The sequence below is a fragment of the Olea europaea genome, chromosome 17 (genome assembly GCF_002742605.1).
Source record: "Olea europaea var. sylvestris chromosome 17, O_europaea_v1, whole genome shotgun sequence".
Lineage (NCBI taxonomy): Eukaryota > Viridiplantae > Streptophyta > Magnoliopsida > Lamiales > Oleaceae > Olea > Olea europaea.
Genome location: NC_036253.1, coordinates 6140591 through 6141073, shown reverse-complemented (window position 1 = coordinate 6141073; position 483 = coordinate 6140591).

Below are 483 nucleotides of genomic sequence, written 5' to 3'. Positions count from 1 at the left end.
GATTTTTGGGGTGGGAGTGGGAACAACCTGTTTGTGAGAGACCTGTAGCTGCCCTGTGGAATTTTCCCCTAGCAGTCTGGCTTATTCCGGTGACAAAATGGTTGATTATTTATAAGTTTGTGCATTGGAATACATTTGACGTTTGATTTACATTAATAATTGGCTTAATTAGGGTTTACTAATGGAAATTAGCCGGCTGGAAAAGGATAGTAGAGCTAGAAGGAATCTTTTGCATTATTTTTTGGCATGAACACATTAATATAATGTTTTTATTATGATATAAAAAGTTCTTAACGTCAATAGCAATTGAATTATTTAATTAATTAATAGAACACGGATTATCAACTTCTCATATAAATTATCTTTCACAACACATCATCATGATGTAATTTTGATAATATATTACAAACAAAAGTTTAGTGTGTAATTAAAAATATTAATTATTTATTTATTTATTTTTATTTTTTATTTTTTTTGGGGGGG